The sequence below is a fragment of the Haemaphysalis longicornis genome, unplaced genomic scaffold (genome assembly GCF_048455015.1).
Source record: "Haemaphysalis longicornis isolate Haplotype H1 unplaced genomic scaffold, Haemaphysalis longicornis Haplotype H1 scaffold_1, whole genome shotgun sequence".
Lineage (NCBI taxonomy): Eukaryota > Metazoa > Arthropoda > Arachnida > Ixodida > Ixodidae > Haemaphysalis > Haemaphysalis longicornis.
The window spans coordinates 180,493,302-180,519,317 of NW_027526203.1; the positions used below are offsets into that span (position 1 = coordinate 180,493,302).

At 49.0% G+C, this 26,016-nt stretch overlaps 1 non-coding gene and 1 pseudogene across 1 annotated transcript; one reads left to right on the plus strand and one right to left on the minus strand.

The window, feature by feature from the left end:
- Window positions 1-2,538: 2,538 nt before the first annotated feature.
- On the minus strand, window positions 2,539-4,202 carry LOC144155842 (uncharacterized; annotated as a pseudogene).
- Window positions 4,203-19,300: 15,098 nt separating this feature from the next.
- On the plus strand, window positions 19,301-19,373 carry Trnaa-ggc (transfer RNA alanine (anticodon GGC)). The gene has a single exon. It is a non-coding gene; the product is annotated as a tRNA-Ala (tRNA).
- Window positions 19,374-26,016: the final 6,643 nt, after the last annotated feature.

Below are 26,016 nucleotides of genomic sequence, written 5' to 3' on the forward strand. Positions count from 1 at the left end.
CCACCTGGAGACCTTTAGCGTGCGGAGAAATTTCGTACACACGGGTGCTTTTGCTTTTCACCTTGATCAGAAAGCAGCCGCCGTGGCCGGGAATCAACCCGCGTCCTGCTGGTCAGAGCTGATAATGAAATCTTCACTGCCCTGGCTAGGCCCATTGTCGAGGCGTGGTCGAGGTGTGGTTTCGCAGTGATATACGGACGTGTTTGCGATGAATACAGTGCTTATTCATCATCTTTTTTCGCCTCACGGCGTTGCTTAAGCCTCACCGCTGTACGAGCGACCACGCTTGGATGCTCGTCTTCCTGCATCGCACACGTACTGCTCTGCGGAGCACGTGGCCTCCTGGCCTTCTTTTAAGGCGACCCCTTGTCGCTGCGGCGGCGGCCTCCTCGCCTTTCTCCGCAAGGTGGCGACACAGGTTCCGCGCACGTCTCTGTTCCACCTCGCATATCTCTTCCCTGCCGCCTATGTGCCCCGCCATCGGGCCGCTGCTCCATGCCGGGTGCTCCGCCAGGTGGCGACACGGGTTGCGCGCACGGCTCTGTTCCCTTCTCGCTTATCTCTCGGCAGAAGAGTTGCAAGCCGGGCTAGATGGAAAGACATATTCCTGGTTGAAGCCAGCGCTAACTGAAACAAAGACAAAGGAAGGGGGACACAAGTCCTTAATGTACGCGTTCGTCCGCCGGCCCATGTTCAGTCGAGAGACTTGTGCAAGAATGGTGGAGTGACGGACTTTGTCAAAGGCGCTCTCGAGATCGAGACCCAGCACGGCTCTTTTGTCTCGAGTACCCAGTGCGTCGTCGAAAATCTCGTGTTTCAGCAAGAGCATGGCGTCCTGAGTCCCGAGCTTCTCCCGGAATCCTATGATGGAGTTTGGGTAAAGCCCAGTCTTCCAAGTATCGCTGCCATCTGTTCATGAGGACGTGCTCAAGGACCTTCCCCATGCACGACGTAAGCGAGATTGGCCTGAGATGCTCTATGCTGGGCGGCTTGCCCGGCTTCGGAATGAGGATCGTCTTGGCCGTCTTCCATTGCCGAGGGAGCTGTCCTGCGCACCAGCGTCTGTTGAAGAAACGCGTGAGCGCTTCTATCGCCGCGTCGTTCAGATTCTTGAGAGCCTTGTTGGTCACCTCGTCAGGGCCTGCCGCTGATCTGCCGTTGAGTGTCTGCAATGCCACCCGGACCTCCCACACCTCGATGTCTCTGTCCAGTATCTCATTGTCAGCGCCTGCGTACTCCGGATACGGTTCAGTAGGGGTAGTGGGCAAGTACTTGTAATCTAGACGCCTGCGCACCTCTTCCTCGCCTAGGTCTCGGATGGCTCTGTGAAGGGTCTTGGCGAGGTTGTTGTGATGTAAACCCTTCGTCTTGGTCTTGTCCAGCAAATGCCGCAGCATGTTCTATGTGCTACCCTTGTGCATCTCTACGTCGGCCCCGCTGCAGACCGCGTGCCACTGCTGCGCACAGAGCACTCTGCAGTGGGTCTCTATCTGCTTGTAGAGCTCGGCGACCTTCTTTCGCAGGCGCCGGTTAGTCCGTTGCCTCTTCCATCGCTCCTGGATGGACTGTTTCGCTTCTAAGGAATGCGCGAGCCGACTGTCGACCCTGTCGATGCGCTCATCTGTTTCGAGCTCCGTAGTCGTGTCCGCTGTAGTCTTCATGATGGCACCTGTCCACTGCTCAATGTTCGGTATTTCAGGCTCTTCCGTCGGGAGAGTTCGGCGGAAGGCATCCCAGTCAGTGAGACGGTGCTTCCGTGTAGCAGTAGCGCTGCTGGGGCCAGCGAGTGGTACGACGACTTCCACGATGTAGTGGTCGCTGCCGAGGTCGCTGCCTGTGTTTTGCCACCGAGTGCCTCGGGAGTTCCCCGTAGTTCTTAGGAATGTAAGGTCTGTGGTAGTGTCACGTTAAACTGAGGTCCGGATTCTAGTGGGAAAGGCGGGGTCCGTGAGCAGGTACAGCCCCACGTCCGTAGTGTCTTCCATGAGGTCTCGTCCCTTGACCGTCGTCCTTTGGTAGCCCCACTCCTGATTCGGAGCATTAAAGTCCCCACATACCAGAAGCGTACTTCCTCCAGCTACCCGGGTAGCCTTCTGATTGAGTGCCCGAAACGTTTCTTGCCGATGCGCAGGGTTTCTGTACACATTCACCATGAACGCGCTCTCTTTCTGCCACTTGCCCGTGAAGATTTCCACAGAGCAGTACTCTATTGCGCTGTTGCCATTAAGGTCGTGCTCTACAAAGGTAATTCATTTGCGGATAAAGGTGCACACCCCACGTCCACCTCCTTTTGCCGTGTCCCGTGCGCTCGGTGGGCTGGCGTGCGCGCGGTAGCCAGGGAGTTTGGTGTAGTCTCACTGTGGGTCTCTTGGAGCATAATGACGTCGGGTGCGCGGGCTACCTGCTGTAGATGCTGTTGTAACACTGCTCTCTTGCTCGGATAGCCGTTGCAGTTCCAGTGCCACACCAGGAGGTCTCTCACTGGGGTAGGTGCTGTGCGGGCTGTCCGATCCATGGCCGGTGCATTGTCGGCGTGTACTAGGGTTCAGCACTTGGTATGGGAGGTCCGAGGAACGTCTCAACTTGCGCTTGCATTTGTATCATCATCGCTTGGATGCTCTGCATGGTCGCCGTCATCTGCTGGCAAGTTTGCTCTAGGGCTGTGAGGCGTTCGTTGGAGATTTTCGCAGAGGCTCCCAGCTTGTCGAGGCGGTTATCTTGATTGTCTATCCGTGCAATCAGTTTGCGGTCCTTGGCACCTTCGAGGGCTCGTCTCTTGGGGGTCCGCTGCATCGCCTTGTGGGCTCGGGGATCTATCTCAGGTTCCGGCTCATCCTCCACGGGCTCCTCTCGTCTATTCGCAACAAGCGGTCGCTGTTGGCGTTGCTTTTTCTTTTCTTTTTCTTTAGCTTCTCGTTCTCGACCCGCAGTGCAGCTACCGCAGCACTCTACTCAGGCTGTTGCTTTGCGGGGGCCCTAGGTGTCTTGACAGCGTCTGCCCAGGCAATCCGCTCCCTCGACTGCGATGGCTGTCGGCGGCGGCTAGTGCTTCGCTTGCCATTAGATCTCCGTCTGCTGCTGGTGCGTTGTTGCGACCGTCCGCGTTACCCGTCAGTCGATGGCTGGCGTAGCGGAGGGAAGCTCTCTATGCCTGGAGGTTGTTGCTGCCGCTGCTGGTGCAGATTCTTCATCTTCCGTTCCCACTTCCTCTTCTTGAGGACGTAGGGCATCTTATATCTGTAGGTATACTCTTTCGCTCCGGTCGGGTGTTGGCCCCGTGCAGCTTGTACTGGGGTTCACAGTCGCGCTCTTGGTCTGCACTGAGGTTGGCAGCTCCGCAAGCGAAGCAGACTTTCGTGTTGGGGTACGGGCACACGTCGCCCTGATGTCCAACGTTGCCCCACTGCCTGCACACCTCAAAGGGTTTCCGATACAGCCCGCATCTGACGAGGATGGAGCCGTACTTTACGTAGTTTGGGACCTTCTGCCCTGCAAAGAGGACAATCACCGTTGTCGAGTTGCCGATCCTGTGCGCCTCCACCGCAAGTGGGTTGGATGAGTTCACAATGTTGTGGTTGACTTCCGCCGGGGAGTCTTCGACTGCAAGGCCTCGAATAACTCCCTTGACCATGCCGTGCGGCGCCGTTCGGTTGGCGCTAACTTCAAACACAGTGCCCCGATGACTAGGGCCCGAACTCTTGAATACTGCCGGGCGCGGTGTTCGTCCAGGGTGCTGACCACAATGATGTTCTGCGCTGCGTTTGTGCAGATGGTGTCTTCTCTAGCTTCCTCCCTCGTTACGCGTGCCGCCGTCATGACGACCGACATGAATATCGAGGCCTCCGTCCTGGCAATATCGAGGCCACTACGTGGCCTCATGACAATCTTAATGTCCTCCTTTGGCGTGGTGGCCGGCATGCGGGCTGCCCTCGTTACCGTTGCAGCTACGCGCTTGGCGAAGCTGGCTCGATCTCTGGGTCTGGAGTGACGCGTGGCAGCTGGAGACTCACCGAAGTACCGAAGTCTTTTCCGGTGGCTATCTGCTTGACGCGCTTGCCGGAGGCTGCCCAACCCTCAGTGTCGTCGGGTGGAATGTCTTCCCCTTCTACCTCGATACACGTTCTCCCACCGTGTTTGCCAATGTGCATCGTCGATGCCTTGTCTTCCTCTGTTGGCAAACCCACATCTATCGCGGTCGCCATCCTGCTCGTCGCGAACGGGCAAAGCTGGTGCAGAGGCCATGGTAGGCCTAAGTTATCCTCGAGATGTTCTTTTCCCCGGGGCTTCTCCTCCAAGCCGCAGCAGCGCTGAGGATCTGACCCCGGGTATCCTCAACCGACAAACTCAGCCTCCGATACAAAACTGTACATTTATTTACAGCCCGGCGGGCGATTAAAAAACAGGACTCACGCGGAGCTCGAAGACGACGGGCCGAGCTCTCCCGCACCCGGACCGCGTCTCTCTGTCTTCATCTTCCCTTCCTCCTGACGCTGACGGCCGGGGAAGAAGGAAAAGCCAGTTGTCTCCGTCGGTGGCCATCGCATGTGGTGGTGGTTAAGAGATCCGGTGCGCGCAGGCGTTCGAAATGCGCGGCGTCTCAAGGCGCCGCGCGACACGTGCATTTCATTTGTGCGCTGCTCGCCCCAGGGCCCCCGCCAGTTGGTGCGTCGAAGCGCCCGACACCTCCACCACCACTGTGAAACATAACTTCAGGAATGTTTCACACACGAAACATACACCACACACACTTTGGCACGTGCACCATCGTTCCTTCAGTTGACGACTGAACAATAGCACGGCCAGTGCCCCTTGACCCTGGCTGCAGGTCACCATGACAAAATAGCCACAATCCTCATCTAGCTCAATCAGAGCGAGCGGCCTCTAAGAGAAGGCGGTACGCACCGGCCGTCGTCGTCCGAATACACCCTTGCCATGCGGCGCACCCCGCCACACAGCAGTATCAGGGACCCCTCTCCTTCTCGCTTTCTCGCTCGGGAAGCGACCGCTGCTGGCTCGTCACCATGCGTTGAAGCCACTCTGCACTGAGGTGAAGCTGACTGACGCTTTCGCCTCTTTCTAGGCGAACCCTCGGGTTCGGCCGCTTCTGCGCTCGGAGCGACGTGCTCCACTACGCACCGCTGGTCAGCGTAAGCAGGAAAGTGCTGCTTAGCGGCTACGTCAACGCTGACATGAAATGCTGGAGAGGCTATCTCTTCAGCCACTCCTACAGACCTACATGTAACTGCCTTGGGTAGCAATACATGAGCAGCCGTACCCGGATTTACATTTTCCTCTCTCAGTTCGATGGAGCTCCCCATGACAATCACATTTTCGTGACTCGACATTTGGGGATCTCCAGAAACACAAAATGCAGTGTGCGTGAAACCAACTGCATCCTCGCGCGATTCTCGTGCTGCTGCATCCTGCAAAGCAACTGGCCGCTCGCCAATGCTCCCGGAATGTTCTCCGTCTCCGCACGCTGCTACGACGGGCTCACGCTCACCTGAAGCCAGCCCCAGCCCCTTCACAGCGGCCGATCTGAGAACTGCACAGTTCTTCCGCTCCTTTCTGCGCGAACCCTCGCGTTCGGCCGCCACTGAATCACCGCGTGCGCGCGAAGCTCCGTTCTCTACCACACACTGTTGTGTGACGCAAGGAGCAGTGAGGGGCACATCGGCCACCTGAACGCAAACATGCGACGCAGCGGAGCCTGTCTCTCTTGCTATCAACCTCTTCACGGGCATGCGCACACTCTCATTCACCTCTGACTGCCTGTCATTTGCAAATGCAGCCTTGCGCGTAACACCTTCCTTCACCTCCATCTTCATTTCGGTGAAGCTTTCTACGTGGGATGCTTCCCTACCATGCTCCGCGGTTACAGGAAATCTGAGCGCCCACGAGGGAACGTGCGCCACTATCCTCTCTTCGCCTTTCCCGCGAGATTCTGATCGTACCGAATCCCGCGTAACCGGACGCTCATGCATGCCCAGTGAATGGGTTCCACCCCGCACATCTTTCGGCGTACCGGAACACCCCAGTTCACTCTCTCCCTCAGTGCCGAACATTACTCGTTGAGCAATCGGTGAGGCAGGAACATTGTTAGCTCTCTTGAAACGCTCACTCTTCGAACGTTCCGCTGCTAACTCTGCCTCAGCGATTCTCAATTTCGCCTGCAATAGCGCCTTCTGCTCAGCGAACGACATTGCAATGCTTGCTGTCCCTGCAACGTTCATGCACGCTTCCTAATCCTCATCATTATCTCGCGGCTACACCTAGATAGCCGCCAGATGTCATGGTGAACCGCAGACCCAGCATCAAACGAGGCACTGACCTGCATAGCTCGGCGCCTGTAGAGATGCCGCACCGGTGCAGATGGGGTATCCATTTGTGCGCCGCTCTTTTCGCCGAGGTGTCCACCAAACAATCGCCCGCTGACTTCTCGCCTGTCGACAGCTCGCTGCTCCTGCCGCTCCTCGTTCAGTGGGCTGCTGATGCCTCCACTGACCGCTGGTCAAGCTGCTTCTCCGCCACTAAGCAGACCGCAGACACTGCCTCGGTCTCCGATGAGAAGTTCGCAGAGCGCCGGTCGAGCCGCTTCTCCACCTGGGTGGTGAGCTCGCTGCTCCTGCCGATCTCGTTCAGCAGACGGTGATTTCTCCGCGTGCCCCGTCCGTCGAGGAGCCCGTCTCGCCCGCCGGCCAGCTGAGTCGTCGCTGTTGAAGATCCTGTCGACTGCGCCAGTTATCTTCACGATGTTCCTTTCCCCGGGGCTTCTCCTCCAAGCCGCAGCAGCGCTGAGGATCTGACCCCGGGTATCCTCAACCGACAAACTCAGCCTCCGATACAAAACTGTACATTTATTTACAGCCCGGCGGGCGATTAAAAAACAGGACTCGCGCGGAGCTCGAAGACGACGGGCCGAGCTCTCCCGCACCCGGACCGCGTCTCTCTGTCTTCATCTTCCCTTCCTCCTGACGCTGACGGCCGGGGAAGAAGGAAAAGCCAGTTGTCTCCGTCGGTGGCCATCGCATGTGGTGGTGGTTAAGAGATCCGGTGCGCGCAGGCGTTCGAAATGCGCGGCGTCTCAAGGCGCCGCGCGACACGTGCATTTCATTTGTGCGCTGCTCGCCCCAGGGCCCCCGCCAGTTGGTGCGTCGAAGCGCCCGACAGCCTAGCTCCGGCAAGCGCTGTGACCCACCTTCGTGGTGACGAAACGCGGGCTCTCCGAGCGTTGGTTCTTGTGTAGGTGGCGACCAGGTGCTTCTAACGATGACGGAACACGAAGTCGTGGCCGTAGGTTTGATGCAGCATGTACGGAGAGATAAAATTCTCAGACGGTTCAGGCAGACGGAGCGATTGGATCTTCGTCGTCCGGTTTCAGATAAGACCGAACAAAAGGTGTCTAGTAAAACTCTTCAATTTTCTTAATTTTTTAAAAATTTCATTCCCTGATTATTCCATTCTCCAGGTTCACTAATAATTCCCCCTTGAAAAATTTTGTATAACTCAAAAAAAAAAAAAATTGGAACGCGACAAGGCGCGCCCCCGCCACTACCTGCCCGTGCACCTCGGCATACTTAGCGACGCCTATCTACGAAAATTCTTACAAGAGGTAATTGGTAAATTTTATTCTCAATTAACGCCTTGAGCTCATTCATTTAAAGAAGTTTTGCTGCTGAAAAAATGTTAATTTTTCGCGATACATTGTCAACTGTGGCACAAGGTTATTTCTTTCGAAAGTTGAGCGTAAATATTACAAAGAGAACTTAAGTTACAACTTTCAAATCTTACTCACGTGTGCTCCGTACATTTGTAAACAAACACACCGAATACTAGAATTGTCTAAAATACAGTTAAGATGCTACGGCCGCGCAAGTTTGAAGAAAAAAGTGAAACGCACAGGTGCTAATAAAAAAACACATATTCGATCGTTCGGAAATTCTCCGTATATGTAAGCCTTTACATGTATCTGCATCATCAACAACAACATGTCGCATCATTTTGGTAGCGTACGCACTTAACCTCTATAGACAACACAGTTGCGATGTTTCTGGGTGTATAAACTGCAATTATTGAGATATAGATATTTCGCAGGCTGGAAAATGTAGCCTTTGCTCAAAGACTCCTTCATCTACTTCGCATGAATTCTTTGCAAATATTATCCAGAGTCCTCGAAGAAATGCGAAATAGTAAAGGGCCTCTTTAAAAATTCGCACGACTCCACATCGGAATATCCTGTCTTTCAAGATTGACATACTCGCGTTTTGTGCACCTGTCTGAATTCCCCTATAGCATTGATTTGATGGCGCGGTGAAAGTAAATGCGCAGTTCAATTCACTGACACCTATTTTTGAGTTCCTGGTATTTACGTGAGTGCAACATAGACATAAACGTGCTTGTTGGCAATGTGCGCGTGGGAGCACATTTTTGCTGACGATTATAGGTGACTCGTCCCGGTTGAAAAGAGTAAGATATTAAGTTTCGTTATCCCACTGCTGTATAGTAAAGATATTTTTGGTTGTACGTGTGAAATCCTTCCCAAATTGAATTTGACTTGAAGTGTTTCTTCCCAAGCGTTTTTCCCTATCACGCAAAACCCAGATGATGTGTTGCCTGAATGCGTTGACAAGTTCAGCTAATCACTTCTCAGGTATCCCCGCGCCACCTTATTTGCAGTCCGGAATCACTCCGAGCGCGTCACAAGCGTGAAGGCACGCACACGGTATTCCCGGCGAAGTAAAAAGCGAAAATGTGGTCAATTTCTCGCATTGGGAAATATTAGATTGTTTAGAGCGAATACAGCGAATTTATTTTTTTATTTATTTATTTGTTTATTTATTTATTTATTTATTTATTTATTTATTTATTTATTTATTTATTTATTTATTTATTTATTTATTTATTTATTTATTTATTTATTTATTTATTTATTTATTTATTTATTTATTTATTTATTTATTTATTTATTTGGGGCTGCTCACCAACAGCACTAGGCCTTCCTTGAGTGGTGCACTAGAAGTACAGGGCGACACACAGAAGAAACAAACAATGAAGTAGCGATACTCGTAGCAAAGTGCAGTGAATCATGAAGTACAGTATAGCGCCACACACACACCCGCACACACGCACGCACGCACTCTCGCACACACACAAGCGCACACACGCACACACGCATGTACACACACAAACACACGCACGCACACGCGCACGCACACACACACACACACACACACACGCACGCGCGCGCACACACACACGCGCGCACATACATAAACACACAAGCCCACGAATTACACGTGTAAGATATGAACATTGCGGTCGGGTACAGTAGCATGAACGAAGACAGGGTTCATGAAAAGTGCAGGTATCTGCAAATACTCACGTTAATTCTAAGCATTCAAATGGTCTTATGATGCCGAAGCAAAGAGATATCGCAAAATACATGTCAAGCACATTGAATGTCGCACAAGACATACGCGCGCATGACGACACGCACACACATACAAACAAAAACGAAGTCTCGGGATCCCTTATATGCTATAATGGGGGTGCATGAAGATCTACAGACTCTTGCATTTTTAAGGTCACGTTTGAAAGAGTTAACGTTGCCGCTGCTATCATCACAAGGAAGTTAGGGAAGAAATGCCGCTACTATGATCATCAGCAAGTGAGGGAAGAAGACGACAACGCTAGGGACAAGCGCTTGTCCTCACGGACTCTGGCTTGCAGCTTTGAGTTTGGACCTTTCAAACCTTCGTTATAGCCTCCAACGTTGAAAGTCCCAAGCGTCATTTGTGGCAATATTGCCTGAAAAGGCGTCTAAGGATACACAGAAATCATTATTATACACGCGTTGCACACGGAAGACTGCAAACAGCATCTTTGTGGTCGTTATCGTTACATCAAAGCCCATGTGGGGACGGAGTGCTCGCATGGGCGCCCTTAGCCGAACAGAGCTCGCTAGTTTCGGGCTGTCGGATTTAGAGTGGATGCACTTCATCTGAAGAAAAAAAAAAGAAATCGCGGCTCGTGCGGCGACATTGTAATTCTTTCAGGTAAAGCCGCTTAAACATGTCGTCGAAAGTGTATTTTACATGCGGGCTGTAGCGGCGAGAGTATGTGCGAGTGAACCTTCTCTGCATCATCTCAAAGCGCAAAGATGACGATGCCCTCCTGCAGTTCCAGACTGCCCATGCATACCCCACCTTTGGGATAAGAAGGGCTTTATACAGGGCTAGAAAACCCTATCCACTTGAGAAGTCCTTTGTTGTACGAGAATTCGCACCCAGACTCCGAAGAGATGTGCGTGCTAGGCGGTTATAATGAGGTGTAAGCCGAAGTTTATCATCTATCAAAACACCCAAATCGCGTGTTACGCTCTCTCTTTTTATCGTCTGAGAGTCGAGGGGGTAAAAAAAGGTGAAAGAATTCTTTCCAGTGTATGAAATAGAGACGGTCTTCAGAGGGTTCATATCTGGGTAGTTAATTTTGCACTAGAGGGAAATTGCGTATACGTCGATTTGAAGCTCGGCACAATCTTCCTCTCATACTACTGCATGGTAAAGTCTCACGTGGTCTGCAAATTGCAAGAGAGATGGATGTTTTACAATGAACTGTACATCATTCACAAATAAGATAAACGGTAAAGGGCCGATAATGGTGCCCTGGGAAACCTCGGATAGCACAGCAAAGCTGGGAGTCTTGGCGCCGGCGTACTAAGCAAATTTTGGTCTGTGTTCGAGGCAGGTAGAGAACCACTCGCAGAAAGCAGGAGACAGACAATACGCAGACAGCTTGCGAAGGAGCATATGACAGTTTACGCGGTGGAAGGCCTTACTACAGTCGAAGTAGATGGCGCCCATTTGAAGAAGTGAAAGAACGCATTTGCTGGCGTCACTCAGAAAGAAAGCAAGGTTCGACTCGAGAGAGTTGGGAAGCATAAACCCGTGCTGATTGCTGTGAATAAAGGGGCGGATTTTGGTCAAGAGATGACGGTGTATTACTTTTTGTAAAACGTTTAAGAAACAAGAAATGAGAAATTGGGCGATAGTTCCCAGGTACCGACGCATTTGCGGACTTATGGAGAGGAAATACAATGCCAGGCTTTAAATCTGTCGGAAACTGCCGCTCTTCAAGCGAAAGACAAAAGGTGTGGCAGAGAAACGGCGAGATAACGTCAAAGCAGCATTTTACAATGAAGCATGGGATATTATCGTAACTGCAAGACTTCGGAAGCAGACTGCGGATAGCAGACGTGACATCCTCTACAGTTATTTTGGGCGTCTGTATGACATCATCTAGCGGTGCAAATCCAAGTGGGTAGCCGCTACCGCATGACGTGGAATACGCAGGCCAAAAGATTTTCTGAATGTTTCGCATTTCTGTCTGTGTCGGAGACGATGGTGTCGCCATCCTGCAGAGTAATCCGCTCAGGTGTCTTTGTTGCCCGCATTTTTGCTTTCCGACAGAACTAACCCAGAGAACGGGTAAGCGAAGATTCCGTAAAGTATGAAAATGTTTTTGTCGTGAGGGAGGAGTGCTTTCACAACTGAACGCTGTTGCTTGAAGCTCTTGCAGGCGGACGTATGGTTAGCAGCTTTCATTAGCTTGTGGAGTCGGCACTTTCGGCACAACGCACTACGGGGTTGCTTGCTAAACTAGAAGGAGTATTGGTGAGGGCATTTAGACTCTTTAATATGCGGTCATCCATTGCTTCTTGTACAATTTTTATGAGCTGCTGCACCGCTGCGTCTGTATTAGGCTAGGTGTAGACCGGCTCCAATTTGTCTCGTTGAGAGTTCTGTATAGCGCGTTATAATCGCCATGGGGGAAATACAAAAGGTGTCTCCATGCGCCGCTCATAAGCAACCGCTATACCATGACAGTGAAAGGTTGATGTCCTAGGTCCAACAGAACAAGGGCTTCTAGAGCCTGTTTAAGACCCAAAGAAGGACGTTTCCTGCGGGGATCGAAGGTAGCGCACCATATGCCAATCCGGCGAATCAGAAGAAGTTAAGCAAGTGAGCTGCTTTGGCAGAGTTACCGACATTTTCCCCTGCAACCCACCACTGGCCTGGTACGTTGAAGACGTCGAATAAGAGAATGTTGTACATGCCAGGGTCTATTGTTTCTGAGAGGTGCTGAAAAACGGACGCGAATGAAGGGATTTCTAGAGCTGGATGATGATAATGCAAGCCAATGACCAAGTTTTTTCCACGCTTACCCTTCGCTTCGATCCAAACGCATTCATTCCCTAATTCTTGGTAAGCGCGGAAAAACGCAGCCATGTACTTTCGCAGTGCGATCACGGAGCAAGAAAAATTCCCCCGCATTTCCCCGAGGGGGAGAATGTGAAAGTGCGAATGCACGGTTGTCGGCCCGCTTGCGGCGCTTGCGCTCGGCCCCCGCAGCCCACCGCCTCGCCGCCTTCTCTTCCATCTCTTCCATCGGGTTTGTAGTATCACGTGTACACCACGCAGTTATGAAGCCGCTATAACGCCGCTGAGTCGCCAACGCACGCCGCTGACGACGTAGTTTGAATGCGTTAAAGATATAAGGCGCGTTACTGACACCGATATCAGCATCGCGTCCGTGGCTTAGTCGGTAGAGCGTCGCGCTGCGGCCGCAAAGTCCTCGGATCGAAACCTGGCGCCGGATGCTGTTTCCTTTTTAAATATAGAGGAGCACTGCGGACGCCGCCGCCGCCGCCGCCGGCGGCGGTGGATGGTTTGGGGTTGCTTATAAAGTGCATTCGCACTTAATATATAGGAGAGGAAACGCCCATTGCGGCCGGCGCGATCGAGCGACCAGATAATGTCACATGATAACTACGGCGACCTACGGACCTCCGCAGCTGCGGTTGCGAACAATTTGACAGCGGCACCTGGTTGAATGTATGAAAAGCAATACTGTTGTTTGCAGCATTCGCCACAAGGCGTAAATCGCTATGCGCTCGAGCTGCTGCGCGACGCGGGGACGGAACGCCCGTTTATCTCGGACGTAGCTCGCGCGCTCGCGTGCGCGCGTCATAAACTGGCCGGTGCACTCAAATCACTTCGAGCGCATCGCACGCGAGATAAGGCCGTGCATTTACAGGTTTTACGTTTTTTTCTTGCGTTTAGGGGTTAGTATTTTGGGCTTGGTGCTCCCGCAAGATTGCTTACGCATTAAAAGAAAATACCCATTTTATTCGCTCGTACCGGCCGGTTTAAATTTGACAGAAAATTAATCGCGAAGGTGGGCTCTTCAGCCAACGGAAGCGCAGAAGAGCGCACACACTCTCGCTTCGGCCACGGAATGTTTCGGCGGCCCGGCGAAACGCCGACGCGATGCCACGGCCGGGTTGGACTGGGCGAGCGCGAACAGAACGCGCGCCGGCCGTGGCGATGACCGCATACTTCCTTCGCTTGCCGCCAGATGCCGGAAAATTGACGTTTGCCAAGTGCTTGTGACGTTATCAGGCTGCCCCAGAAAGCTCAGTTTCCCCTCCTATTTTATTCTTGCTCCGTGAGTGCGATTAAAGCTCGTCCACCGTACTTTTGTGCGGTGTGCTCGTAATGTCTGTCATGGGGGAAGACAGCGCACTCGTAAGGGAAGTACTCTGTGGAAGAAATGTAGCCTGGAAACCACGTTTCGGTAAGGCAGTACATGTCATGGTCTAAAAGAATAACATTAACAAAGAACTGTTGTCCTTTTGTAAATTAGGCCGCGTGTGTTCTGGTAGGATTGCCCTTCGCACCGATCCAGTGTGCTGGCGATATCAGTTACACGGTAAAGTGAAATACCATATCAAAAAGAGAAAGAGAGAGAGAGAGAGAGTAAGAGAGAGAAAGACAGAAACTTTACTAGAAAAGGATGACCACTGGTGACGATCGACGAAAAGAATGGGGAGGGAGGGTAGGAGAAAATAAATAAATGCTGGTCGTTTTCAGTAGAGTAAATAACTGGGCCAGTTCTTGGAACCTGCAATTAATGGGCCAGTTCGTGGTGATCGCAATAGGGATAGAGAGTGTAAGCGCGTTAAGAAATTCAGGAAAAGCTCTGAAAACTAACTCGAAGAACATCGTTTACTGTTTTTTTTTGAAAACTGCGTGCATTTCCAGAGTACGTTCCAGCGGTGCTGCCTGTGTAGGAAAGGTACGCTGTATTTTCGCTATTTTCAATATGATGCAAGGTGTTTTTGCTTCTAAGCAAAGCAGATTTAGCGGTAACGCCTTGGGAGAGTTTCACAAAAAATGAAACAACGCTTTTTTAAACATGGGGCTGACCCTGAGAGTTTTGTCGTGTTTAGAGCGCAGCATTTTGGCTGCCACTACTGTGGTTTGGCGGCGGCGATGGCAACGGGCGTTATATCTGAGTGAGGGAATCCAGAAGGAAAACTGCGGAGGAAAGTGTCGCGAAAGGGGGAGGGAAAGGGCAGTATTCTAAGCCCGCACGAGACGCTGGGAGCAGCGCCTGGCGGAAGTTTGAGGGCGGCCCGCGCTGCTATCGCATCATTTCTCCCACTACCTCCCCTCACATTTTTGCCACGCTTCATCACCAAAGAGCGTCCTCCCCCTCACACTTCTGCCAGGCACCTTTCCTACGTTCGTGGTTCATCCCGAACACGCGACATTTGCGCGGGTTGTTCAAACACGATTTACAATAACATGCTCGGCGGCGGCGACGTGGTGCGAGATGACGGCAGAGCAGCGCGCGCCGCCATGCGTTCGCTGATCACGCGATCACTTCCTGGGACGCAGCAGATATGCGCCGGGACCGAGAAGAATGCAGTTGACGCTGCGCACAAATTCTGCATTAGGGAGCAACCGTCAGTGCACTTTTCCACCAATCTATACACTTTTAAGTTGGGTGCATGTTGGTTTATAGTGCCAACGTGGACATTAAAAATGTCGTTTTTCTGTTCCATTCTCACTTATTATGTTAGTGGAGGGATCATACAACTTGTATAAAAAACATGTATAATTTATACAAATCATAGGGAAGTCGCTATCACCAAAGTATGTCGTGAAGATCCGGGTGATACGGCTCCTCTCTCGCGCTGTACTCACCCCAGGAACACAATGGTGCAATATGTTTTTGATGACCATGCAAGTACATGTAAAGGCCTAGGTATAGGCCTAGGTATGGGGAGGGGGGGCTTTTTATATAAGTGTTTTAAATTTTAATCGTACTTTATACAATCATAATATCCAGTCTATTCGTTTAGAAACGTAAGGAGTACATGTGAAAAAAATGTGGAGGGTGCAATTTAAATACATTTTGTAATGTTTAGGCTTTGAAAAAATTGTTCTCTGAACCGCATTTGACAATTTATTGATAAAAGTTGATATCTTTTTCACCAACAAAACATTTTTAAAGAAATGTATACCAGGCGTATACATTTACCATAAATATTACCAATTGCCTCTCATAAACATTTTCGGAAATATACGTCGCTAAAGTTGGCTGAGGGGCACAGGCTGGTAGCGGCGGTGGTCTACCTTATCACGTTAAGGAATTGTTAATGTTGGCCAAATTTTTTCCAGGGGAGAATATAAGTGAATCCAGACATTAGAATATTAAGAGAATGATATAAAACATTTCAATGAAATTGAACAGTTCGACCAGCCCCCTTTGTTCTATCTTATCAGAAATCACAAAAAACACTTTTTTTGAGAAAATGTTGTTGAAATTGAGCGCTATTTAAGCAGTGCTCAAGCGCCTATATGTGCTTTTTTGGCGCCGTGCTAGCTACTTGCTTCCTGATTGCGGAAGGAATTTTGCCGACGTGTTCTCACAATAGGGAGACGTTCCTTTTTTTTTCGACACCGCAGATATTCCAGACCGTCCTGGGACCTTCGTGTATGATAATTGCTGCCTGTGGTCTGCAGCTGTGCCTTTACCTGTGCTGCAAGCTGCTTTGTGCGTTCGCTTCGCCATCTCACGCACCGCTCTAGTGTGATGCTACGATTCTTTCATAGATATTCATTGTCGCTTTGCTGTAGTTTTCTTTTGCCGTGATGAAGCTAAACCTAGCGGCCGATTTTGTCCGCAGTGGAAAAGGCAAATGACTGGTTCCGCTCGCCGCATAAGTATGTAAATGGAGGATTGTTTAGAGCTGCATACATTTCGGTCAGTCCAGTCTATAGCTCTTGCAGCGACGTAGCTGTATAGATGATTGTGATGCGGATTCACATTTTCTTGTTTATTATGGAGTGTTTATAGGAATCCCCACACCCGAGGTTCGCTATACGGCATGGCCTCCCAACTCATTCCGAGAATGCTGCTGTAGTTGTTCACCTAATCTGTCGTTAAGGTCTCGAACAATCAGTTGATGTCATTCACCGCCTGTTTCAACGTCTCGGCATCGTCAGTGTGTAAAACTGTTGACTGTCCTGCTTCTGTTACAAGCCGCCTAAAAGCATGTAAAAACTAAGTGTGACCTGGTTGCCTGTCAATTATAAATTTACTGCTGTCGTCAGGCGCAAGGGAAAACAACGGGTGCATGACAATTCATCGAAAACCATTTCATCGAACGCCGTTTTATCGAAGGCATGTCCGTTTCATCGAAACCGTTTCGTAGACACCGTTTCATCGAAGTGACGTCGCCCATTTTATCGAATGCTGTTAGGAAACTGCGGTCGCGATGGGTAGTGCTGCTATAAATGTTTTCTCGTCAAAAAGAGATGTATGAAGGGCTAAGGGCATTACAATTTAGGGTCGCGAAAGGAAACCGCTCATTTTTCAAGCACAAGTCCTTGTCACTGCCACTTCCCGTAGAGGTTATAGGGAACATCCAATGCATTTATGTTGCTCCGTGTGGTGTTGCCTTTTGTGTTGTGAATACTGTGATACGCATTTCTAGCACAAGTTTTTGTCACTGCCACTTACCGGGTTGATTATGGATTTTCTCACCAATTGCCAGGAGGGAAACATTTTTATGGCGCGCAAAAATTCATGAATTGACTGTAAAAACAAAAGTTTATTTTGCAATGATGATACCAGCTGTATTTGCAGCTACATTGTACCATGACATAAAAGTTTCCGAAAACGCAGTCACTCTTTGAATTGATGAGCAGCTGCCCTCAGAAAGTCCTTCATAGGCATGTTTCTTCGGTTGTTCGACGTGCGCTCGAGGGCTGCATCTTTGGCTAGCACAGCCTTCGTCTGCCTCGGCGGCTGGTGGCTACGCATCAGTGCTTCCAGGCGGTAGTCGGTAGCTTTTTGCTCCTGTTGCAGGCGGCTGATGAACCGCCCAACATCAGGATGCGAGACTCCAACAACTTTTGAGAACCTGCTGTACCAGCTCTCTACGGAGTTATTTCCACGGGACAACTCTTGTTCCTCTAAGAGCTGCACCGACCAGAAGGCAGGGGAAAACTGTGGCGGTGCGCGGATCACCAGTCAGCCCGGCAGCTCGCGTGGCTTTCCGACGACGTAATTCTTTTCGAACCACTATACTGGCTGCCATGCGGCTGGCGAGAATTCCTTCTTCAGCTCGTCGAACCCCTGCGAGACATCAAGTTTTTAGCAAGGCATGAAGTAACTCGAACCAGTTGACATACCCGTCGAATTCAGGAAGCCAAAAGCGCAGAGCTGTCTGACGGAGGCCGAAAAGTTGTCGCCACTTCTGCAAGGTGTCTGTAGGTCACGCTTTTGCACGCTTCTGTAAACATTTCGCGATAAACGAAAAACGAAACCGTGGAGCACACTGTTAGGACGCAAGGCACGCAGTGCATTGACTGTCCTCCACCCTTGTGGTGTCCGGAGTGTGGTTATGTTATTGCGTTCTGCGTACTTGTTGGTCGTTTTGCCCTTCTTGAATGGTTACCACGCGGACTCAGCACTGTATACATAGCGCTCAAACGTCGAATACAATCTGCAGTAAATCTTTTTTTACGATGCATGCCTAGCTGTCCAGACAGAGCTTTGGCTTCCCACGTGCGGTTGTTGTAAATTCCATATTTGACGCCGTTTTGAAATACCGTAAGCCAAGGCGCTTATATAGATGCCAGTAGACTCATCAAAGCCTGTCCATACTTGAATAAACAAATCAGTTTCTACCGCATTAAAAGTGCGCAGTTGGCAGAGTCAAAAAAGAAAAAAAAACCTAGAAGGATGAAGATAGTAGCCCGCGAAAAAACAATGTCATTTATTTCTATCCATGCACTCTGAAAGCCCTGCTTCATTGTGCAAAAACAAATTCGATGAAACGTCCTCAATGAAACGTCCTTTTACCAAACGGCGTTCGATGAAACGGTGTTCGATGAAACGGCTTCTCTGAAGTGGCGTTCGATGTAACGGCGTTCGATGAACTGTCTGCAACCCGAAAACAACAGTATATTGCCTGAATTCTTGACATGTTTATATTTTGCAGTTTTCCTCGAAATTACGCCCCTTCGAACAGCCTGACTGGCTTTGCACGATCCACTGCCTTTGAGTTATAGGTGGATCCACCGCTGTTCCTATGGGCCTTTGGCGTTTTACACATTTTTTGAAGGCCTGTTTCACTGTCTCACTGTATTGCACACGCAGAGCTTGCTATAAAGTCGTATAGCAAAGGGGGAATGCGTTAGGTAGTAGAAAGAGATGAAGCATTTTCTGATTCCCATTTCTGATTCGCTACATGCACAGCGAGGGCCTCTGTTCGGGCCCTCATGGTGCCAAAGGTAGCTTAAGAGGGTTCAACGCTGATCGACCACTCTCGACATGTCGTATACACTCGAGTCGCGGCCCGGGGGCTAAAAAGAAGGTCCCCTTCACCCCGAGTAGTCCGAGTGGCGCTGGCCACCACCCCCAACTGCAGGAAACAAAAATACCTTAACATAAATACCCGAGAAAGTGGTAGGGAAACAGCCCCGCTGGTAGCGTAGTGCTTATCGCACCAGACTGGTATTCTGGAGGTCGTGGGCTCTAATCCCACCTGGCGGGAACTTTGTCACCACTTTCTTTCTGACTCAAAAAATTCTTCATCTCTTTCTACTACCTAACGCATTCCCCCTTTGCTTTCCGAGGTTTTCTTGACTTCCAACCCTTATTCTGTCTTAACTCACTGAGCCCCTCATTTACCCCTTTCTGATTCGCTACATGCATAGCGAGGGCCTCTGATCGGGCAGTCTTGGTGCCAAAGGTAGCTTAAGAGGGTTCAACGCTGATCGACCACTCTCGACATGTCGTAGACACTCAAATCGCGGCCCGGGGGTTAAAAAGAAGGTCGCCTTCACCCCCAGTAGTCCTAGTGGCGCTGACTACCACCCCCAAGTGCAGGAAACAAAAATACCTTAACATAAATACCCGAGAAAGTGGTGGGGAAACAGCCCCGCCGGTAGCGTAGTGGTTATCGCTCCAGACCGGCATTCTGGAGGTCGTGGGCTCGGATCCCACCCGGCGGGCATTTTGTAACCACTTTCTTTCTGACTCAAAAAATTCTTCATCTATATATATATCATCATCATCATCATCATCATCACAGCCTATCTACGCCCACTGCAGGGCAAAGGCCTCTCCCATTATTCTCCAATTACCTCGGTCCTGTGCCAACTGTGACCAATTTATCCCCGCAAACTTCTTGATCTCATCTGCCCATCTAACTTTCTGCCGCCCCCTGCAACGCTTGCCTTCTCTAGGGATCCACTCTGTTACCCTTAATGACCAGCGGTTATCTTGCCTTCGCATTACATGCCCTGCCCACGTCCATTTCTTCTTCTTAATTTCTACTAATATGTCCTTAACACCAGTTTGCTCTCTGACCCACTCTGCTCTCTTCTTGTCCCTTAATGTTACACCTATCATTTTCCGCTCCATTGCCCGCTGAGTCGTTCTCAATTTAAGTTGAACTCTCTTAGTGAGCCTCCAAGTTTCTGCCCCGTAGGTGAGTACCGGTAAGATGCAGCTGTCATACACTTTCTTCTTCAGCGACAATGGTAGGCTGCTATTCATTATCTGAGAATGTCTGCCATATGCACCCCACCCCATTCTGATCCTTCTAATTATCTCTGCCTCATGGTTGGGATCTGGGGTCACAACTTGGCCTAAGTAGATATATTCACTTACCACTTCCACTGCCTCGCCACCTATCTCAAACTGCTGTGCTGTCCCGAGGTTATAAATCATTACTTTAGTTTTCTGCATATTAATTTTCAGGCCCACGGTTCTACTCTGTTCGCCCAGTGCGGAAAGCATGCTTTGCAATTCGTCCCCCGAGTTACTTAGCAAGGCAACGTCATCAGCAAATCTGAGGTTACTGAGGTATTCTCCATTAACCCTTACTCCCACCTGTTCCCAATCCAACGTTCTGAATACTTCTTCTAAGCATGCTGTGAATAACATTGGAGAGATTGTGTCTCCTTGTCTGACACCCTTCCTTATAGGTATTTTACTGCTCTCCCTATGGAGGATGATGGTAGCTGTAGACCCACTGTAGATATCCTCTAGTATTCTTACATATTGCTCATCTACCCCCTGGTTCCGTAATGCCTGAATGACTGCTAGGGTTTCGACCGAGTCAAATGCTTTCTCATAATCTATGAAGACTATATATAGGGGTTCAGTATACTCAGCGCACTTCTCTATCACCTGATTGATCGTGTGAATATGGTCCATTGTTGAATAACCTTTACGGAACCCTGCTTGTTCTTTAGGTTGACTGAAATCTAAGGTTGCAGAGATTCGGTTAGCGATTACCTTGGTAAATACCTTGTAGACGACTGACAGTAAGCTGATCGGCCTGTAATTTTTCAAGTCCTTCATGTCGCCTTTCTTATGGATTAGGATGATGTTCGCGTTCTTCCAAGATTCCGGTACCATTGCGGTCATTAGGCATTGCGTATACAGGTTTGCCAGTTTTTCAAGTACAATTTCTCCGCCATCCTTCAAGAGGTCTGCTGTTATCTGATCCTCACCAGGTGCTTTGCCCCCTTTCATTTCTTTCAAAGCCTTCCTTACTTCTTCGGTCGTTACTGGTGGGATATCTATCTCCTCTGAACTACTGTCTCGTTCGGCATTATCCTGTATGTCCCGGCTACTGTACAGATCCCTATAGAACTCCTCGGCCACTGTGACTATTTTATCCCTATTTGTGATGACATTGCCTTGCTTATCCTTAAGTGCATACATCTGATTTTTCCCCACGCCAAGACGTCTCTTCACTGCTTTCAGGCTACCTCCGTTCTTTACAGCGTATTCGATCCTCTCCATATTATACTTCCGTACGTCAGCTGTCTTACGCCTATTGATTAACTTCGAGAGCTCGGCTAGTTCTATTCTGTCAGCTGCGGTAGAGATTCTCATGGTTTGCCGTTTCCTGATTAGATCTTTCGTCTCCTGTGAAAGTTTACCAGTATCCTGTCTAGCCATAGTGCCCCCGACTTCTATTGCACACTCCGTGATGATGCGTGTAAGGTTGTCGCTGGCTTCCTGTGTCGTAAGCTCGGCTTCCTCGTTAAGGGCGGAATATCGGTTCTGCAGCGCGATCCTGAATTCTTCTACTTTACGTCTTACTGTTAGTTCGTTTATCGGCTTCTTTCGTACTAGCTTGTTGCGGTCCCTCCTCAAATCTAGCCTAATTCGAGATCTTACAATACGGTGGTCACTACACCTTACCCTTCCGAGCACGTCCACATCCTGCACGACGCCAGGGTTATCGCATAATATGAAGTCTATTTCATTTTTGTGCTCCCCATTCGGGCTCCTCCAGGTCCACTTCCGACTCTCCCGTTTACAGAAGAAGGTATTCATTATGCGGAGGTTATTCCGTTCTGCAAACTCAACTAGTAGGTCCCCCCTGCTATTTCTACAGCCCAGACTATAGTTCCCAACTGCCTTGTCTCCAGCCTGATTCTTGCCTACTTTAGCATTGAAGTCCCCCATAACTACGGTATACTGTGTTTTTACTTTGGTCATTGCCGATTCCACATCTTCATAGAAGCGTTCCACTGCTTGGTCGTCGTAGCTGGATGTGGGCGCGTAGCCCTGTACCACCTTGAGCTTGTACCTCTTATTGAGCCTAATTACAAGCCCTCTTGCCGTTCGTTAATGCTATAGTATTCGTCTATGTTGCCAGCTATGCTTTTATTGACTAGAAATCCCACTCCCAGTTCTCTTCTGTCCTCTAGACCACGGTAACATAGGACGTGTCCATTTTTCAGCACCGTAAAGGCTTCGCCTGCCCTCCTGACCTCGCTAAGCCCTATTACATCCCATTTAATGCCCTCTAGTTCCTCGAACAACACCTCGAGACTTGCTTCGCTAGATAAGGTTCGCGCGTTAAACGTTGCCAGGTTCAGATTCCATTGGCGGCCTGTCCGGATCCAGGGATTCTTAGCACCCTCTGCTGCGTCACAGGTCTGACCGCCGCCGTGGTCAGTTGCTTCGCAGCCGCTGGGGACTGAGGGCCGAGGGTTAGTTGGCGTATTCATGGGAGGTTGTGGCCGTTACTACACCAGGGTGGCCAATCCTGCTCTGGTGAGGGAGTGCATTACCGGCAATGGTCGCCGGGGTCAGGCCGCACCCCAAGCTCCATGGTGTAATTCCATCAATACGCGGATTTTTTTTTTTTTAAATCCGGTGGGAATTGTCCGGCACCGGGATTCGAACCACGGTCCTTCTGCACGCGAGGCGGGTGTTCTACCTCTACGCCATCGCTGCATCTTCTATGCATCGCTGCATCAATATATATATATATATATATATATATATATATATATATATATATATATATATATACAGGGTGTCCCAGCTATCATGCACCAAGATTTAAAAAAAGAGTAAAGGATTAACTCGAAGAAAACCTAGTGCATAATGTTCGCAGTACTATGAAGAAGCGGAGAGTAATTTTTTCGTTAATGAGGCTTAATTAACTAATTATAATTAATTATCTAACTCGAGAAATACTGTCCTAATCACTAAAGTGTCAATGAGGCACTTGTAGGTAACCACGAGGGGCATCTAACTGCGGTATTTTCAGCGATGAACTAATTGCGTACACATTTATTCTGACTGATAAAGAAAACCCGCGAAATATGAAAAATACCACGTGACGGCGCCTCCGCGCGCACCGTAAAGCAACGCCCTCAAACAGGCTGCCTCTGAGTTAGCCAGAATGAAATAAACAAAAGAAAGAAAGAAGAATTCGCGACCGAGTTTGTTCCTTATCTGCACACGCGTCCCGCGAATCTTGCTGCTGCTGCTCCTTCCATGCATGCTATTACCAAGGTGATGCGCTGTCTCTTCGGGCGGGTAACACGCAAAGCAGTTGCTTTCAATCAGCTTTGTTTGGGGACGCTGCTTCACAATGCGCGCGTAAGCGTCGTCACGTGGTATTTTTCATATTTCGCGGGTTTCCTTTATCAGTCAGAATAAATTAGTACGCAATTAGTTCGTCGCTGAAAATAGCGCAGTTAGATGCCCCTCATGGTTACCTACAAGTGCCTCATTGACACTTTAGTGATTAGGACAGTATTTTTCGAGTTAGATATTTAATTACAATTCATTAATTAAGTCTCATTAACGAAAAAATTACTCTCCGCTTCTTCACAGTACTGCAAACATTATGCACTAGGTTTTCTTCGAGTTACGCGATTTCTCTTTTTTTAAATCTTGGTGCATGATAGCTGGGACACCCTGTATATATATATATATATATATATATATATATATATATATATAACGAAGGGGCTGTAGCTCGTGCACGGCGATATTTTTCCGCCGCGTCTTCTTTCATGCTTGGCCAAGGATCCTAAATGGACTATGAAAACGAGCCCTACCTTGCCTTATTTGAAATGACTGCTTTTGGTAACTCGTTAAGGACGTTGTTTTCATAAGAAGTGGTGAGAAACTCCGAAAAAACTTTCAAATTTTCTGCCACCCAGCATCAGTAGTGACGTAACAAGGAAGTAATTCAAGCAAAATGGGCAATGGCTTAAGTCATTATTAGCATCCAAGCAGTACAATAAAACGAGGCATGGGGCACCAATAAATAACACACTCATGTCTCTTGGCGGTGGCTTTAAGTAGTCTCTAGGACGACAGTAGGGGTGGTGAAAAAGAGGCTGGTACATTTTGTGTTACACCTGACATAGATTTTCAAATTTCACAGTAATATTGCAGCTCATTTTAAAAAACCACTAGTTCGAGTGAAGAAAAAAATACTTCAGTTTTATGAGGAATTTGAAGTGCGCAAAACTGATTTTTCGCACCTTGTTACTAATTTAGTTGTGAAACGGAACTGAACCGGAACAAAATAAATTTACCTGAACCTGAACCGTAACCGAACCCGTATTTTTTCCGTTCGACATACTGATATATATACAGTCTAGTCAACTTATAACAATATCCAAGTTCCAAGGAAATCCCATCATTATAACCGATAATTGTTATAAACGGGTTGCGAAATAAAAAGACCTAACAGAGTTCAAAACATTTTAGTCGCATGCCAGCAAGGTCCTACTACTACTAATTTGCGGAAAAGAAGCCACAGTTGGTCACCTTTGTTCGCCGCGTGTGAGGCTAGCGCAAATCTTTTCCAAGAGCATCTATAGGTGCTTCACCTAGCTGAGGTAAATGTCCTTGGCGGAAACAAAGTCCCAGAGAAACTGTGTCACGCATTGGGCCTCCTACGAAGACACTACCTTAGTAGGCTGCGCAACCGCGTCAGTGGAGTCGTCACTGTGGCACTTTTGGTGCACAATATAACCTAATTCAATCGTTATATCCGATATCGTGGCACTGGCGCATTGTAATAAGCGCTTTATTTTACAATAGAAAGAATACACCGTGCCATAGCTGTTCATCGTTATATGCGTTATATTGTTATAAACGGTATCGTTATATGTGGACTCAACTGTATATATATATATATACCCTCCTGAAACGTTCCGTATATACGGAATCATGGGAATGCGGAGTACGTTCCTAGCATGACACAAAGCCGCCACAAAACAATAAAGTTTTTTGAAAAGCACATGAAAATAAAACAGTGCATGCCTGTTGAAAAATTTGACACCTGTTTTAAGTCTCTATGATTACTGGAACCGCGAAATCATTGTCCGTATGAATTCCGTATATACGGAGTGTACGGAAATCATACGGAGCATAATTTTGCTTATTATTGAAGATAAAAACACGAAAACTGTGCCAAATGTGCATATGGCGCGAACTCATATGATTCGCCTGTTTGTCGAACTAATATCTACATTCATTACGCTTGGAGGCGTAACACTCCGTATGAAATCCGCATTCCCATAATTCCGTATATACGGAACTTTTCAGTAGGGTATATATATATATATATATATATATATATATATATATATATATATATATATATATATATATATATATATATATATATATATAGGGGTAGCGTTAACAGCGTTTCCGCAGCCGTAGGAGTCGCATACGGGCCCGTCTCGCTGGAAAAGCCAGCCGTGCCGCCTAGAAGGCGAATTGGGAGTCTTCCCACGCCTACCCGGTCGATGCCGTTGCGGGATTTTAGCAGCGACTCCGCAAGGGAAGGCTTCCTCTGAACACGCTGGAAGCAAGCACCACAGTACGTAACGCAACCGGCCGCATAAAATCGCCTTTGCACACCTTTTGCAGGATCAATAGGCTGGACGGATGCGGCTACTTGCTACGGGGCGACAGCTGGTCTCGAATGGCTCTTCAGTTCAACCCTGACACAAAGAGCCCATTTCCCCCCTTATTCTTGACAAAGGTTGGGATGATGCGCACGTTAGTCGATAGGCTGTATGGTGCGGTTTTTTTTTTGTGGTTTAATTTTGTTGGATTTGCAGTAGAACCTGGTTAATATCTTCTTTTCTTATGCATTGTTTTCTCTGCGACGTTCCAAAACACCCGTTCCGTCCACCTCGTATTGTGTGGTTTGGTAGCTTTGTCACATTTGTTTTTCCAGTATTTACGTCCAGAAATTGCGGCAGCGCGCCGCTTCTGCTTTTACTGCTCCGCAGTAGCTGCACCTATCTGCCATCAGTACGCGGCATTGCTTCCGAAAATTGTAGTCGCTGGTTTTAATGTTCG